This window comes from Thunnus thynnus, chromosome 22, assembly GCF_963924715.1.
Source record: "Thunnus thynnus chromosome 22, fThuThy2.1, whole genome shotgun sequence".
NCBI classification, from domain to species: Eukaryota; Metazoa; Chordata; class Actinopteri; order Scombriformes; family Scombridae; genus Thunnus; species Thunnus thynnus.
Genome location: NC_089538.1, coordinates 10125743 through 10144440, shown reverse-complemented (window position 1 = coordinate 10144440; position 18698 = coordinate 10125743). Strand labels below are relative to the sequence as shown.

Sequence of the window (18698 nt, the reverse complement as noted above, 5' to 3'; positions counted from 1 at the left end):
ACCCCCTGGGGAGAGGGGTCAACGGAGCTATGAGTCACTACTGTCATATGAAAAACACAGCGGAGGCGTGTTGCGACTGCCAGATGAGCATCTGAGATGCACGTTTATGCTTCTGGCAGGTGCTGATTGCAGGATCTGCATGCAAAGACCACAAGAGACTGTCTGTCTCGGCTGTCCAACAGACAATGTTCCTGACAAAATAACGCATTGAATGTCAAAGAAAAATGGACTCTTCAAGCACTAAATTGGTTATAGTTCTTATGTGCAACTGTGCACAAAACAAGATGTAAACACATTTGTTACACTGACAAAAATCTAAATTGCTTGTGGTCAACCATCATTGGGAAGCAACAATAAAAGGCACTGTTACTGGCAACTGTCAAATTTATTAGAGGGGATTCCCATCCAGATAAAACCTTGTATTTACTAAAATATCCATGCCTGCGTTCTCAGGAGGAGAAATGTGCTTGTGGCATATGGATGAAAATGTGAATTAAAAGCAGCACTAGAAACATATGCTTTTGCTTCCTGGCTCTATGGGAGCGTTCCCAGTACACTAGGAGACCACAGGGACCACGTGCTTCCACCCTTTGCTCTCCCACTTTGTTTTTATCTTTGTTTGCCTCCAGTGGGTGGCTGGTTGCTGGATTAAAGAAAATGAAAAAAAAAAAAAAAAAAAGAAAGAAACATGTTGCAGTTGGAGATCTTCATTGGCTGGTGATGAAGGATGGCGGCATACAACACGGGCGCCTGTTGACACCTACAGGGGGTGGGGCTGGAGAATGGGACAGCTGTATCTGTAGGTGCGGGGTTAATAGAGAGCACAGTTTGAGACTTTTCCTACATTACACATTCCAACAGGAAACCAAATTAAGCTGCTGGAACATCATCTGCTCTCTGCAGATTTATTTACTATTCACTACAACTTCTGCTTACTGAAATGCATGAAGACAGATTACATATAGTGCACGGTCCCAGTTTAGCGTTTGCTGGAGACTTTCAGACGGTTTGTATTCTATAGGCTTCTATAATACCCACAAAAAAATAATGACGCATTGTCCTCAATTCCCAACACACCATGCTTTAGAGTTTATTCCTCTTCTGAAAAGTCCTGTGTGCCTCATTGATCAACAAAGCTGTGCATCGCCCTAGGTGATCGTGATGTTTTCTGTAGCACAACAATGCAAGCAGGGTGGGACACAGGAGGAACAACGGGGAGGTGAAATCATGGGCAAGTTCTAGCCGCTCTGACAGAGAGACGGCGAGAAAGAACTCAACATAAGATCCCAAGGGATTCATGGCACAGTGGTTGACCCTCTGCTGGGGTAGCTGTAGGATGTCCTTATAGTGTGCCCCCTACTGGCAGAAGGTAAGAGAAGGTCACAGCATCGCCTCACTGCAAGCGAACAAAAGCAGATCATGAGGAGATGCAGATTTTGTATTTGTAGTTTTGCTAAAGGAAATGATGTATTCAGCCTTAAATAATGAACCAAACTGTATTGCCCTGGTGCGTGTGTGCATGGTTTTCTACATGCCTCCCGAGTACAACCTTGGGTCTCCATCATTTTAGTCTCTGTGTGCTATAAAGTACAGTACATGGTTGCTATGAGGACTGCATAGAGGCTGCTAATTTGAACAGATGCATGTCAGCAACAACAAAAAAGTGCTGGGGACAGGAAAAAATGCCTACTGCCTTTTTTCCCTTTTTTTTTTATTCTTTTTGCAAATAAAAGATTACGGAATATATAACAAAGGGAGTGAGAGAGGGAGCAAGAGAGAGGGGAGCAATTAGAGACTGAAGAAAGAGTACTTCAAAGAGAACTGATAAACATTTTTATGTACTTTGGCTCTCCTCATAAGCAAATGATTTGCTTTACTCTGCTCTACCGTATTATGGTACAACAAATAACACATCTGGTATCATCACAGATTGTTAACATTTCCTTGCACTATTAATTATTTACAAATGTGTGTAGTTTTGTCTTTGCGGTTGTGATAACCAGTTCAAATACCTGGACAAGAGCTGTATTGGTGTAACACAGTCAATTCAGGGTTTCCCCCCTGACACCGTGAGCCTGGCTGCAGGATGCAGGCAAAGACTACTGCTACTCTTGGCAGGGGCTAACCCAGAAAAGGCAAGCAGGCAGGCAGGCGGGCAGGCTGCTGGAGATTGGGTCTGGCGGAAAGCAGGTCACACATACATCAGAGACAAACGCAGCGCATTGCCTGTTACAGCTTAATATCCACAGAAGCCAGAGCCAGGACATACACACCACCCCAGATAGAAGGAGAGAGCCAGGGAGAGAGATGGAGGAAGAGTTGACAGGAGAAACAGACAACTGGACGGAGAGAAGAGACACAAGAAGAGAAATTAGATAGGCAAAAAAATATAGGAAATAGAGAGCGAGACAGGGGGGAGAGAAGAAGAAAATGACATGATGGGTTTGGCAGAGGTGGAGTTTACATGGTAGGGTGAGTGAAAGAGCAGACAAGTGAGTTAAAGGCAGGGTAAGAAGTGGAAACATATCCAGAAGATAAAACGAGATGGGAAATCAGGGAAAGACTGCTGCAAAGGCTGAATACAGTAAAAGCTTTGTGATTAGGTAAAGAGTGAGTTATTAGGTGAGCTGAAACAGTCACTACATCTGAAAATATATTTGCGGTTATGATGGCATTCATTAGGGAACGTTCAGTAGCTTGTATGCCGACTTAATGAAGTTCAAACATTTTGGGTTTTTGTCATCCATGCATTAAAATTCAGGCTAATTGTTAAATAAGACAAGAGCAATGACAAACAAAATTATTTCTGCCAAGAGTAAAAAAGACTTAATTTAGCTCCAGCAAACTGTTGTAAGGTTCCTAGACGTTTCAGCTGTGCTACAGAAAAAGTAAAGAAATAGAAAGTAGTGTAAGTGAGAGAAAAAACAAAGGGACAGCTACGGAAAGAGTGTAAAAAGCGCTGACAGGCTGGATTGCTAGAGTAGAGGTTGTGAGGGGGGTATAACAGAAATAGAGAGAGTGAACCAGCACGCAAGAGCAAAAGGAAGGGAGAGATAGAAGAGAGTGTGTGATAACGGGGGGAAGAAAACACAAGCCCAGCTCCCGTAGGAGGAATACACAATAGTGCAATAAGCTGGTGATATAATGGTCTTTTTTGCTGTATCAAGCCCATTCTCTTCATCTTTGGCAACCCTCATCAAATCGGCACTCCGCTGCCTCAGGTGGTGCTTTAATTACTGACGGAATCTCAAGACCAAGTAGCAGACAAAACATGTTTCTGCTAATTCCACCAGATGATCACACACACAGAACAAAAGACAAAACCTCACGGACACACCTGAAAACATCTGAAGTAGCGGTGAAACGATTAGTCAGTTAACTTGATTGACAGAAAACTGAACTGATGGACAAAATTCCAAACATTCCCTGGTTCCGGCTTGTGAGTTTTGGGATTTTCTGCTTTTTTTCTGTTTAATAACACTGTGAATTAAATATATGTAGACTAATCTATGAGTAGACATCTCCTTGGGAAATTGTGCTATTTTTCATCATTTTCTGATATAGTATAAACTAAACAACTAATCGCAACAATTTAGATTTAAATTGATAATGAAAAGAATTCTTACTAAATGAAGAAATACACAGATAGTATCGCTTCTCTTTCTTCAAGGGCTGCAAAATTATGGCATGTTTGTATAATTGTTTTTTTGGGCATTTAATTTAGTATGGCAGACAATAGAGAGATGACAAGAAATGAGGCGAGAGACAGATGGGGAACAACTTGCAACTGCGGTCTCCTGCATAGAAACTGGGGACACTGTGGCTCATGATCAGTACACCCACTCCTAGACCACCAGGATGCCCCCACATGACACAGTGGTATACTATACTCACCACTGATCAGATATTAATTTTGATAATCCTAATGACAAAAGCATTGTCAAACCCTGTGGATTGAAAATCAAATGAATACATTTCACAGACAAATCATAGTAATTACTCACATCTATTCACATAAACACATACACATTCTACACAGATATTAAAAGTAAAATAAAATTCGATAATAATATCCTCTCTGTGGGTGTATGAATACGTAGCTGTGCGTGTGTTTCTGGATGCTGTTATTTTGTTGTTGCCATTAGACTGTTATGGGACTGAGAGTGCTCCCAGGCGGATGCGCGTCTGTAAGGCAAACCATCGGTGACATCCTAAGCACAGCTAACGTGGTTACCGCTGCAGCGACACAGACAAAGAGCCTTCCCAAGATACTTGCGAGCCACGGCAGCGCACCGCGACAGACGAGGCCAAATGAGATAGCGCCGGGGCCAAATCTAATCAGGGGACGAAGACACAGCGCAAGAGGCAGGGAGACGGCACAGCAAAGAAATGGAAGGGAAGGAAAAAGGAGAGGAGGGGGGGTGGGGAGGGTGGGGGGGGTTGTTTAGAAGAGGTAAACAGAGGAAGTGGAGGCAGAAAACAGAGGGAGTGAGAAAGAGAGAGATATTGAGTGGGTGACAGAAATATAGTGAGTGTTAAACTGCAAGGGAGAGTGTGAGACAGAGCAGAAAAGAGAGAATAAGGCAGTGCAGGAGAGAGGTTTGCATGCACATGTGTGGGGAAAGTGGGCTGAATTGTTTGTGTACCCCCCATCCCTGCTGGTAAATGGGAAACACAGCCTGTGTCGAGGCCCCCCCCCCTCGCACCCTCCTCCTCGCCGGCCGTTCAGAGCCACTTGCGCAGCCTTTTCTCAGCCACCGCCACACAATAGCTAGCTGATGAACCTGGGGCTAACATGCCCTTTGAGCTCAGTAAAGGCAGAACGCATGGAGAGTCCTTAATGATATCAGCCCAGCGCAGCAAGCACGCCAGCACCCACTCGCTGACTCCTTCACTTCCTCCCTCCCTCCCTCCCTCCCTCCACCTCTCAATACACCTCCTCCATCCAACCTTTTCCAGCCCTTTATAGGAAAAAGGAAGAAGCATCACATCCCAGTTAAATCCCAGAAAAAAATGAAAACACCACAAGATCTAGTATAGATAGTAAGCATATGTATTGGTACATCATCTTCTTGCAGGAGCTTGAAATGAAATTTAAGCATTTTGTTTTTAAATTAAATGTTGCCTCAGGTGATTGTGGCACTCCTGACAGGTCGATTGGACAGAGAGATTAGATAAAAAAAAAAAAAAAAGGGGGGGATGATTTTGGCTGCCTGATGTCCTTCACTTCCCTTCTTCATGTTCAGACACGTGTGATGAAAGGATGAGGCTGATAAAGAGATATACTTTCACCACTCACTGGTGTTAGTGCTGGCAAAAAAAAAGGAAAAAAAGAAAACAATATGCAAATCTCAAGGTTTCCTCACATATTAAAGATGCAAAAACAGATATGGGTTTGTTGTTGGGTTGGCATTTCTGTGTTGTGCTACAAGAAGGGCGCACTTGAGGAAAACTACAAGAAAGGACTGAATAAATAATTGAAAATGTGCGATAAGGAAAGGTTAAAGTGTTACAACAAATGAGTGTGTAGATTGTAGAACACCTGGTCTTTTCTCCTTGTAAAATCTGACATCTGAACCTTGATAATTAGATTCTACAGCCAATTAAAGTCAGGTTTCTGTTAACAGCCCGGGTGGAGAAAAAAGGCACTTGCCCAGGTCAGTCCTTGACAGGGGTGTTGTCACCGTGGCCAATCACCTCATCAAACCAACAAGTCCTCAAATGTAAACAACAAAATAGGCCGCTCGTCAGTGTCTTCTAACAACCCATATGACTGTTTCAATGACTCAATCAAGCGTTTTCTGATCTGCCAACTCTTCGATTTAGTTCTGGTTCTATTTAGGCGATACATTAATCTCTTGTTGCAAAGACGCAACCATCCAACCAGTTTTACGCTGGGGTCAAACATCAATACCCTGCTTCCCTACTTAAAAGGACAGTAATTACACTCACAAACACAGAAGTCACTCATCAGGAAAGTGTAAACATGGATCATTTAAAGTGTTTTAATAAACTACCAACAAGTTTTTCTAGTGAGGAAAGGCTCCAGTTCACTGCTGGGAAGCCAGAGAGGGATCAAATCATTGTAGCTGCCCAAATGGCTCCTTCTAATAGTCTGGGACTCCTCCAGGTGAATTTCAGGTTGCATGGAAGCCAATAGTCAATGTGGGCAACCAGTAGCCCACCACCCAAGAAGTGGCGGCTGTATCAGAGGAAGTGCATGGCTACCTCTCCCTCCCTAGGCCAACAATAGAGTAAGCAGTGACAAACACCGCAGTGCAGGGAACTGGCCATTAAAAACTGAAAAGAAAAAGGAAAATCTAAACACAGAAAACTTTATTATCAGAGCTTTCCATAAGCATCGGCTGCCGGCCAAACAGCTGACTACTCATTTAAGTCCAGCTGGCTACTTTAATTATGTTAATTTTTGATTCTAATAAAATAGTTTTGATTAACAAGTTGCGATTCGCTATGCATGCACATTTACGACCACTGTCCTCTGCTTCAAAACAATACAAGCACGATGATAGAGAAATGTGCCTATCTGTCTTTATCAGTCCCGCCCCCACATACTCTTTATGAATGTGTGTGTGCGTGAGCTCAGCTGAGAGGTTGTGTCCTGCTGAGTAAAGAGCGGAGACTCATCTTCAGTGTTTGACAAATATTAGCAAAATAATTGATGACAAAACACATTAAGAATTGCAATGATGGCAAAGACAGAGGACATCCTCATTAGACAGGCTACTCCGGAAAACACCAGTGGCAGCAACTTGACAATTGCGCAGTAACTATTAAAAAGTCCACTGGAAGCATTGCATTTTCTATATACGCCACACAGACATTTATGGCTTAATGAATGATCGAATGAATGACTGATCTATATTTACATTGCACTTTTTACAGCAGAGCCATCTCTAAGACGCATTGAAAAGACACTAAAGCAGGCAATGTTGTCAAAGTAACAGGTTTATGTCATATGAGGAAGATGTAGGCGACACCTCAACCTCACACTGTAATTTTACAGTTTAAAATGTCCTCGAACGCATCTGTATTTTTTTCCCATTGACCAATTATGCAAAGATGACCCAAATCATGTTTTCAAAATAAAATATGGTCTAATGGAACTTCCTACGGTAATATATTGACCAAGTATATCCTGCTTATCGCCCATAGGTGTGTGGTGTATCAAGGAAGAAAAGGAACCAAAAAATTAAGCTAGCAAACTCATTAAACATGCAATAATTAAGATCAGCGTATATGATGGAATAAGGGCATTAGAATGTGTAGGAGGCCACCAAATTTGGGCTTTTACAGCCAAAATTTTTGTCTGGGGAGACATGTTCCTGTACACCCCTAGCTGGCTACTTTTTCCCCACTGGCTGGATACTCCATATCCTTGTGGAAAGCCATGTACTATTACACTGAGTTTCAATTCACTTAAGATTAGGATGTCCGTCAAGCCAGCTGTATAAACAACCTGAAGTGTGCATCAATCAGCATCAGCGCACAGACAAATTAGATGCAAACCTTTTCTTCACTAGTGGGATGCATTTGCCAAAAAATATTGTCGATTCTCATTATCCAAGATTGTACTGTTTTCATCGAGTCAATCAAGCTATCAAATCAACCACTAAGATGTTTAAATTCTGACAAACGTAATTTACCAAAGAAGATCAGCATGTAGGCTACACAAGCATCCTCTCCAAAACCTTTTGAGTGTTTGAGTGATTACATTTTCATTCCACTCGAGCTTCTTGTTCCATTTTTGGCACCATCTGCATTTTTATCCTCTTTTCGACGATGCTTAATATGCTGATGCTAATAAAGCCTGGATTTGTGTTGTTTTTTGTTTAACTCTTTATCAGAGTAAAGCTATCAGCTAAGCTTGAGGGTCAATTCTATCACCGCCGGACACAAGGGCTTAGCACGTTCCTTTAATTCATCAAGGTTTGATTACTTCTGTGAAGATTTTTTCCTCAGCCTGATAACCTGATGCTCCCCAATTAATGCCTTTTCACAATCCTGCCGACGCCGACATGATCAGAGCGCACTGGGCCTCCCGTATGTCTCTGTTCGACTCGCTTTGTTAGAACACTCTTAGAAAGTTACACCTTGGAGATTTTTAAAAACCATTTTCACTCTCCACTCTATCAACAATTGCAGTTCATCAAACAAGATAAATTAATCTCTCTGGCACCCTGGCAACGAGCCCAGATAACGCAGAGGAAAAAAAAAAACCCCAGTCTTAAGCAGTACCCACATACAGGTACCTGCTACATCTATGATCCTTGACAAGTTATTTGATAGATTTGAACACAACAGAGTGACATGCAATTTAAATAAAAATAACCCTTTGCCCAAGGTGATTTTTCAGGGACATCTTCTGTTTAAGTACTGATAGTGACAAAAAATACAGTGTATATCAAACGCCCACATATTTAAATACTTCAGAATCAAATCTAAAATACTGGAACAGAGAATACTCATAGAATATTCACAATACTTGTATGTTCACAATCTTGTTTTATATTTTCATAATAAATCTTAATTCATGTCAGAGTAGAAAAAACTGTAGATTATGGGAAGAAAGAACTGCAAATTGAATTTTGTGAATAATACTATGACAGCTCTTGAAAGTGTCAAATAATGAAAAGAAAAAAGTGTACAAAACACGCACAAACAGTAAACAAGATATGCTCCAGTTAAGGTTTAGCTGCTAGGAAGTCCATGTGGCAATAACAGACTGTATAAAAATAATGGACGTAGCCACCATGACATCACCCATTGGTTTTGAAGCCTTGAGTTTGGCATTTTGACCATCGCCATCTTGAATTTTTGGAGTCTTAAGTGATAAGAAGTGATTATATTTGGATGAGAGGGTATGCTAGCTGCTAGCTTGGTTAGCATGGTGCATTTGCAGTTTATAGTTAACCGTGATAATGCTAATGCTAATTTTTGCTAGCGAAAAACGGGCTTAAAACCATTAAAACAAAATGTACTTACCGGAAAAACTGAACATCCAACTCCTTAGAGGGTCTTTTAGTACAAACACTGAACAAGACTTTTTTAGGTGTCCAAAATGTCACAATTAACTTTCATGAACTGAAAACACATTGTAATAGCGACGGCTATGGCTATGCCTTTACTCTGTGAATCTGGGGTTACGTTACCTAGCCAACATTGTCACCGTGGTAGCAACTTGTCAATCACAACTTAGCCATGCCCTGAAGCATACCGTGCTTTACTGTCAAATCTAAATTAAATGGGACCATAATTTACAAAATGAACATCATACTGTATTGAATAAGACTTGAAACTAGTGATTGAGAACATAAACTCATTAGGAAACAGTTTACTGAGGTAATAAATCAAGTGAAAAGTAGTGTCATTTTCCTGTAGACTTCTAAACAATCATTATTTTGGAGCCAGTGGAGACACCCCCTGATGGCGATTAGACAGAATGCAGGTTTAAGGCATTTCCATATTGGCTCCACTTTTCAGACCCGGAACTACCCACCTGGGCAATAAGCTGCAGTGATTATTATCTGCATATGTAATACAGTACATGCCCTTGGCATTCAGTTCAGCACTCTATAACTATACTCATTTATAATCAGCACCAGCAATACATTGGATGACTGTTTGCCTGACCTGCATTTGCCATTTTGATGCATCGGGATGCTCGACAGGAAAGAACAAAAAACAACAGTCCTGACAGTTCTGACAACTATTCTAATGCTTACGGGCATGATTCAGAACACACAAACCCGACTAAATATGGAAGTTGCTGAAGTAGAAGGAGAAGTTGCGACAGATTTATTCAGGTGTGACTGTGAGTATTAACACCTATGATAGCTCACATCTCACTGCAGTCAGGGCCTACATGGGTCAATCTCTCAGCCTCTCCACACAAAGAGGCTGCTTCTTCAAAGTCAGCAATCAAACAAGTACAGCACAAAAGCACATTTATCTTCAGAGGCTTGCATTAAAATGGCACCGTATTCATTTGGAAATTAAATTTGCCCACCAAATTAAAGAGTGGAGGAACATAATGGATGGATCTGGAATGTCAGGGGGGCGAGAGACCCCCCTGTAAATAAAGGAGAAAGAGAAGAGAGTTGAAAGAGAAGGTAAGCTGAGAGTATGCTGGATCAAATTGCAGTATTGTCTTATTTCATTGGGGAAGAGTTTGTGCGTGTGTGTCTGTGTTTGTGTGTGCATGTGTGTGTGTGTGTGTGTGTGTGTGTGTGTGTGTATGGATCGCAGGGAGGGTACATGGCACTTCATTTTCAAGCTGATTGCGCGCTGCCCAGTGGCGCTGCCCGCTGCCAGCCTACTCAGTGAAAAGCTTCCACTCACTTCCTCTCCTTTTCTACTGCAAATAAATCAGCCGCAAAATCAGATTACCATCAGGAGAGATTCATGGGAATGATACAAAAAATACAGAGCTGTGGGGACTTTGAAGCAAAACCCCAAAAGCAGTGAGACTAGAGAGAGGAAAGAGAGAACCTTGCCTACACATTACATTTTTATACTAGGCAGTAAACAATTGTGCAAGCTTTCTCACGGCATTTGTCTAAATCTAGCACATGAAGAGGGAAATATGTTAATCTTACAAAATAACCTACAGGAGAATTAGAGGCAGGTTGCCAAAAAGTGGTGGGTTTTTGGGAATTGTAGGTAAGATTATGCACTGTACTTCCATGAATTACTCAGTAAAGCTCAAAAGGAGAGTTGAAAGGTTGCAATGTAATGTATAAGCATTCCTTGAGGGAAAAGGTCACAATCTGAGCCAAAATAAAAGATTAATACTTGCCTACAGACCAGCATTAATACATCAAAACGAAGTAAGTAATAGGTTTAAATTAACAAATGGTTAAAATTAACAATTGGCAAAGTAATACAACATGGCTTTGTCTTTCAAAGAATATAAGATTTCCTAATGATAATTCAGCAAAAGCCTAACTACCTCAGATACTTAAAAATATATCACAGATATCGGCCTCTACTAAGGGACATCATAAATATGACCACATAATGAACATCCGCTCCGAGAGTGACTGTGATAGGGGCCATAAACCCTCTAAACTCATTCATACTGTCTGAGAGAACACCATTTGTCCTTTGAAGGACATAAAAATATTATTTTGCCCAGGTAGTCTTCTACATCTCTCCTTTGGCACGGTTCTCCTATCTACATGTCTCAAAGGGCTTTTGAGTAATGCATTTCTATTATTGTACCTTGTGTAGTGTCACATTGGTGGCTTTATCAGGAAGTTGTTTTAGGGTGAGGCTGGAGTGGGATGGAAGGGTTATTTCGTGGGCTTGGCTGGCATTTATCTCTGTCACTTGTCCTCTCTGATTTATACTCCTTCCCAATAAGCCAGTCTATGGCCTCCACTTCAATTGCTACTTTGTGATAGCGCTCCATGTTCAGCCTTCGTCCGCACCGTTGCTTGACATTGAAGGCTTGTTCTCCAAACCAGCGGAAAGTAAAAAGCATGGTGAAGAATTAAATTTCCCGCACCAGGAACAAGAAAGACAAAATAGGAGCATAGAGCTCCCTCCACCCCTATATAAAGAAAGCCATTCTCCTCTGAGTCTATTATGCCCGGTGCGGCTTCTGCTTGACGACTTTGATCAAGAGCAATTCATCTTTCACCAGGAGTGAGAAGTGCAGTTAAGGCCCAGTCAAATTTTTAAATATAGCGAAGAGGTTTTAATAGGTAAACCAGAGAGAGATCTATGAGAACGATCCTCTGATTAATGAACACTGAGGCTTAGCTCCAGGCTATCTGATCAGAAAGATTCAACAGAAAACTCGTCCAATCATCTCCTTCGCATTCATTAACAGACCACCAAGATGGGCAACCATGCCACCCACCTACCGTCTAACAGCCCCCCATCCCCACCCTCTGCTGTGGTCCATATATTTCCAAAGTGTTTAATTACAGATGATTTATCACCAAACTGTCGTTTGCTAACTGGGCCCTTCCGTTCTCTCTCCCCGTGCCACTCTCCCGCTGTGTTGAGGGAACCTTCACATCATTATGAGAGAGCTCATTTATATTAAAATGAGTATTACCAGTTAATTCGCTACATACATTTTGGACACAGCGTGTGTCATGCATGAGCTTCAGATCACACCTGGTTCGTGGCAGCTTTGGCATACATCAAGTGTTTTATTGCAGAAGAGTTAATGCACATTTGATCTTGCTGTGATTTCCCATAAAGATTAAAGAAAAACACATAGCGTAACGCATATATCATGATTCCATAGTGCCCTTGCAAACATGATAAGTCCAAGAGGACATTAAACATTATGCACTGAATTTAACATAGCACACTAAAAGGACCATTTATGTTGAATCTCATTTGCTCAGTTAACCTCTTGTCATAGCTGTCAATCATCCTCACCAGTCAAGGACAATCATGAAGTTTTGCTTTAAGCAAATGAAAACCGATAATGCTTGTGCAAATGTAGTTCATGAGAATACGTGAACTACTGTACATACGCTCTTCAGAGCTTGGTTCATCATCACATAATCCTTCAGTGCTGTGAATCTGTGGATGTATTCACAGAGGAAGCAAAACATTCACAGAGATCTGAAGAGACCACACGCTATCGCTAACAATGTACAAGCAATCCTTGAGGACTCCAAACAAAACTCACATAAATATGCACAGGGATTGTACCGCTACACATACCTCCACAACAATGTAAATGAGAACCAATCCCAGACAGCCAAAAAAATGACTCAAGTTGGGACGGGAATAGCTTCCTCCCTGTTCAGTGAGGGGAAATAATAATGAGGGTATTAAATACAGCCAGCAGATGAAAAATAATAACATATCGATTGTGCACGTAGCGCTTTCAAAGGAGCGTAATGGCCTGATTCCTGATATTGATCTGCTAGCAGGCTCAGGGAGGAGTAGCTAGTCCCCCCTGTAAGACCCCCAGTGAGATTGAGATTGGTGAAGCCATCTGAGGTTCTGTTTCTTGTTTTGCTCCATATGGGCTTCATTTCAAAATGTTTTTTTTTTTCCTGAGCGGATGTGAAATGAATACCGCTGAAATAGTCTGACACATACAATACTTTCCATCTTGTGATCATACTTACCTGTAACAACACGGCCGTTGGTTGCTACACAGGGATGTGCATTTTGTAGAATGGCAACATCAGGAACAAGTAATAGACTTTGCAGAATATATCCACAAGACTAACGTTTATTATTTAATGGACAGTTTAGCATATGTGGCTTTTCTTCAATCAACTGAATATATACTGTATGCCTTTGTAATAAAGTGGATTCATATGTCCTGCAAATACAGTAAACTAAGAAAGATTATAGCTTCATTTTAACCCTGAATTTATCATTTATTTTAATTATGCCTCAGATGCAAGTAAGTATGATTTGCAGAGTGAGAAAATATCATGCAGCATTCTAGCATCTTCACATTATTTATGTATTATGTACTCATGGAGTACTATGTGCATGTTTGACTGTGCAAAAGGTGGACAAAATTAATTCTCCAACTTAACACATATGATCCCTAAACTGCCTCACAAACTCTTCAAGTGATCTTATTTCTAGCTCAAAGAGACAGAAAAATCTATATCTCAATTTGGTACACTTCAACTCCACTCCAAAAGTGCCCTGAGAGAAAACTGAATTAAACTGAGACAAGCTGATTCAACACCCTGAAAGATGAATTTAAGTAGTTGTTTCTGAAATATGTATTTGCCATGTGCAATATTGGGCTTCTTGGCAAGAGAAAACGTGATAGGACTTCACAGCAGCCTTGTGTCTGGAGAAAGGTGTGTTTTCTCAGAATAAAATGTGCATGCCTGGGAATACATTAATCATAACAAGGTGACAGCCAGTCTGACAGACAAGCAGAGGCACAGGAACAGATTTGACGGTTCTTTCTATTCCTCAACATGTTCAAAAAAGCAAAAACTTACAGGGCAATTAAAGGAGCGTCGATAGCCGTGTCAGCTGGATTAGGGGCTGGGCGTGAAATTGTCACATTGTGTGTCAGGGGTGCTCTGTTAACAACTAGGCCCGGCTTTTGCCATGGAGTGGAGGGGGGGGGGGGGTGCCGATGGAACGTGACACTGGAAGAAATACCGTCAAGTCTGTGCAAGGCTGGATTAGATTAGCACACTGGAACAGGTGGTCTTTTATTGGCTGCGTGATACTGTCAAGGATCCTCTGAAACTGGATGCAGCATGTGCACACATGCACATGTGCGTACACACACACACACACATACACAGGGAACATTTCAGGGTAAAAGTGGCACAAAGCTTTTGTACTAGATACCAAAAGGAACCTCAGCTTGCTCATGCCTGCATCAATTGTAATGAGAGAACGCAGCACATACAGTTTGATGCTGCAGTCACTGTTACGAAGAATAGAAGAGAAAAAAAAAAGAAGTCACGCCAGGGTTAATGCGCTTTGGGCAAAAAAACACTGAGGCGTCTGTTGAGTGACAGAAAATCCAGGGATTGTCCAGCTGTCTACCAGGCAACAGCCACAAAATAACACAATCTAACGAGTGAGGGGAGGGGGGTGATGGTGGCGAGGGTGAGGCAGTTTGCCAAACTATTCTTCACACCCACCAGTATATTTACTGTCATTTATGAGGAACATATTAGCCATGAATAATACATGTGATGATGTATGGCACTAGTTTACCGCGGATAAATTATACAGTAGGACCGAACCAAATACTGTGCATATCCCCAAATGGACAGTGAGGCATAAAAATGCAGGGAGACACCTTTGCCAAACTGATAGTGGATAATATACAGCCGTTCTCTGAAATCTGGCTTTAGTTAATTTACTGAACAGGGCCAAAAACAGGGGGATACAAATGGCACCTTGGCGATCCAAACAATGTATCAAACATATGGGGTTATTTCTGTGTAAGCAAGAGACAGATTTGAAATCATGTTTGCGATTGTGTGCAGATTTCCCACAAAAATTAGTCATCCTCAGAGTGCCAAAATGAGAAATAACAGACAGTCGACTGGGGGTGTTCTTTCAGTTGAAATTGTTGAGGTGTTTGAATGTGAGAGAAGCGTATAAAGTCTGATGAGGAGGTCTATTGAAACTAAATCACAAGGGGTGCCATTTTGTCAAAAGCCTGAGTGAAAAGCATTACAAAAAAACATGAAGCATATTTCTAGACAAGAAGAAAAACGTTTCAGTTTCTGGGCAAAGACAGAATTCAGTCCTTGTGACTCAATGGCTATATAGTAATGAGACAGTTTAAACATTTTAAAAATGCTAATGTGTGCCAAGTGTCCTCTGGCAAAAAAGTAATAAACTTCAACATGAAGTTGACTAACTTAGTTTACTGCTAAATGTACTTTTTCATTACTTAATTGCCCTATTTATTTCAAGTGTGCTCGTTGACTTGTCGGTATACTTCACATACACTACAAATTTACCTTTTATGTGGCACTTGATGGAACTGAAATACTCTGAGCTTGTTTTAATAGGTGATTTTTTCACTGATTTGGGTAACACGTCTAGCATAGATTCATTTTGGTGGAGTTTATGTAACTGAGAAATGTAATATGATTATAATGATTCCAAGTTATTCACAAGTACATTTTCAATGTAATAGACTAGTAATAATCTATGAACGAGCCTAGTTTATTCCAAGTTTAGTCAAATGCTCCACTACCTGATTAAACTTGTATGCAAAAGCTCTAAAAAAGGTACAGATAACAATACGTCTAATTCAACCATTAACTCCCCACACAAGCAGAATAAGATAGAAAGATCTTTATTCTCAATCAGTACCAAGAACGCTAGTGGTTACACTATGATATCGGGAACTAAGAAGAAAACAAGGCAGGCGTACAGACAAGTCTATTTAGGGCAAAGACTGGAGATGAAAATTCATGTTAGTGCCTTTGGAGGAAACTGAGGTAGTGCCAGAACACAAGGGAAAGATGATATTCAAATCCCACAGTACTCTATCAGACAGTGTAATATGAGATTTGGCACTATATCTAACACAGAATGAGTTATGAGTTGGAAAACCATTATGGCTAGATTCTAATTGAAGGTGTCCAAGAGCAGGTTTTTTCTCCGAATAACAGCGATGGAAAAGATGTAATATCTTGTACTGGGATCGCTGCTGTATGGCAAACTCAAGGTAGAAGAGGGTTCAACTGTACTCCTTTTTGCTTGACAGAGTTCTTGTGCCGTACAGGGTTCCTACACATTTTCCGTTTCAAAATTCCATACTTTTCCAGACTCAAATTTCCAGACTTGGTACTTGGTAGATTTTTCAGACCATATTTGATGTCTGAGTACAAATAGCTAGATGTTTATTGTATAAATAAATGGTTTTAAAATCCAACTCTTAACATGTATGTTACATTCTGACTATGTATGCTATTACGTTGCCAAATAATTGCCAGAAGATTGTGGCTAGGCACTGTAGCTCATACAAATCAATTAACATCAAACCCAGACAAGTTCAATGCACAGCATTTTATTCAAGCTGCAATGCAAAAATGCTACAATGTTATTCATTTTCACCAGGGAACTAGAAAAGAGAATTAAAGTCCATTGACTTTGCGTCATTGGTTGTTAGATGGAGTAAAACATAACATACTTGTAAACACTGTTTAACAAGTAACTATAAATAAAGTCAAATAATAATTAGTAATCATACATTAAAAGAATGCTTTTTGAGACCTAAACATACATTCCCCCCATATTTTTTAGTCTCTTTTATACATAAGAACCGAGAATGAGTTGAGAAAAGGAAAATAATTTTCACGGCATCTGTGCGGCCTTGTTTTTCACTGTGTCCATGGAAACAACGATGTACGTAGCCATAAAGGTATGGTTTCCTTACGCAGAAAAGATAGTCTGATTACTTTTCTGATAACTACATCACTGCATAACTCATAAATGTTGAGACAAGCTTCATATTTGGCTATTTGTGATGCTACTGTATGTACATATGCAATTCAAAGATATTACTGCATTTTTTTTTTCAAACTAATTTGGTCACAGATGTCTGGTTTTGGTACAGTTATAAGGCATTTGGGGCAGAGCTGTTTTGCAAGCTGTGACGTACATGCATAGAGGACCGCACTCTATGCCTGTACGTCACAGCTTGTATATCTGGCCCGTGCTCTCTCACACAGTAAGTGTGCTGGCTGCCTGCTGCAAATGCCATGAAAATCATTCTGCTTGTATGATCAATTTATTTTTAGAAATTGTGAATCTTATATTTAAGAAAAAACAGAATAGGGGCAATAATCTGGAAACACAAATATTTTTCCATACTCTCTTTTCTTTTTTCCATACTTTTCCATACTGTGTAGGAACCCTGGCTGTGGCATCTACAGTACAGTACAGTATGTAGTAGAAAATGTTTCAGATTGTGAGGCCTAAGATAAAAGCTTGAAGTACCAGCTGGAGAAATTTTGCCTTCTCTCTATACACAGAGTCCAAAACCTGTGATTAATTGTTTATTGCCACATTATGAAGAATCATGGGCAAACATTTTTTTTTAATTTTTGCACTGCACCAGCTCCTTTATTAGTGAGGGCTTCATAACTATACTGGGTGAACTTTCCATGAATTCTTATGGCCAAACACAATGCAGGTGCCTGTTTGAGTTGACGATTAATTGCTGCAATTTACAGCAAATGGGCTTCTGCACAATATGTTTAGCGGGGCTAGATAAAATGGGTCCCTGGCCACTGATCTGGAGACAGATTAGGTTTTTAGTCGGCTATGATTAAGGCATGAATAGGGAATGGGAGATCAGACTTCAGACCTGCAGTGTTTAATGCTGCCCACCTGTTATAAATGAGCAGTTAAACGAGTCAAGCATTGGTGGTCCCAGGCCAATTCAAGGGCATAAGCTAGCTACACACACACACACACACACACACACAAACACACACACACACACACAACCATCAGTTCTATACCTCTCTCTTTTTTAGCCACCCCACCCCTTTTGGATGTTCACATACTCTTGCTGCTGCGAGTGTGTGCAAGGTGCTGCTGTATGCTTGGCAGGTCAGTGGGCCGACGGATGCTATATGGTTTCCCTCTGTATGAAGCCGAAAAGAAAATCTAAAAAGGACATTTATCACCGCAGGGAAATTAACAGATCTGCTCTATTGCATGTACAACCAGACTGACTGTGCTGAATGCATAAGTGATAATAAATGACTCCTTAAAAGTGACTTTTTTTTCGTAGACTCATCCTCATCCAGGGTAATGACTCACAGATCTGCATGTTCTTCATAACCACCAGACCCAGTGTTGCCAAAGGCATCTTAACACTGTACATTTTCGTGTTTAAAAAGAGCATCTCTTACATCTGCTCCATGAAAGTGTGGACTTCTAATTGGGTCAACACACTGTCGCTGGGTTTTTTCTTGTTAAGGAGTCTCTCCTTGTACCTGCAGGCTTAAAGTACTTAACGGGTTCTGTGAAGTTTGACTTTTATGCACTCTGTAAAACATCTGAAAACGCGTGCTTTCTGTGCGAGCGCTCGCATTCACTGCTGAGTGTTGTCCTCGTTTATTTCTAAATAGGCTTATTGCATAACAGCCCATGGAGGGTCCTGTAATTTAAGTGGTACAACATGTGAGAGGTGTAGAACAAGGAACTGGGGCTAGCCATGGAGAGGGGCTACTGTG

General features: G+C 40.9%; 1 long non-coding RNA gene across 2 annotated transcripts in view; it reads right to left on the bottom strand.

Annotated features, from left to right (window-relative positions):
* Positions 1 to 279: 279 nt before the first annotated feature.
* Positions 280 to 18698, bottom strand: part of LOC137174930 (uncharacterized) — a 103681-nt gene continuing 85262 nt past the window's right edge. The window contains exons 2-4 of one of the 2 annotated variants that reach the window (XR_010925506.1): positions 2013 to 2176; positions 1078 to 1396; positions 280 to 797 (exon numbers count right to left, since the gene is read on the bottom strand). This is a non-coding gene — a long non-coding RNA (uncharacterized lncRNA). Of the gene's footprint in view, positions 798 to 870; positions 1397 to 2012; positions 2177 to 18698 lie in introns of those variants that run through there. The other variant, XR_010925505.1, reaches the window with a different exon arrangement.